The following is a 319-nucleotide window of genomic DNA, read 5'->3' on the forward strand; positions in this document are numbered from 1 at the left end:
CTGGCTCTCAATCAATATTGGGGACGCTGTGGGAGTGTCAGTCACCATTGGCTGTTTGCATTACAGCCCCTTCGACCAAAAATGACCATTTCAGGGCTATAGGATGAGCGAGAATGGATAACGGTGTGACAGATCTGCATGCGGCTGGGGGGGGGGGGGGGGGGGGGGGGGCGGGCAATCGCTTAACTTCCACCCTAGGTTGTGCATTAGGTGCCCAGTTGTCGTTGCCCTCCCACGGGGCTTCTCGACCCACTTGTAGCTAACGCATGCGGCCTACCCCGGACGTTCAACGCGCCGCGACGTTGTGGAACCAATACAA

This window comes from Pollicipes pollicipes, unplaced genomic scaffold (genome assembly GCF_011947565.3).
Source record: "Pollicipes pollicipes isolate AB1234 unplaced genomic scaffold, Ppol_2.1 Scaffold_3087;HRSCAF=3621_pilon_pilon_pilon, whole genome shotgun sequence".
In the NCBI taxonomy this organism is placed as follows: Eukaryota; Metazoa; Arthropoda; class Thecostraca; order Pollicipedomorpha; family Pollicipedidae; genus Pollicipes; species Pollicipes pollicipes.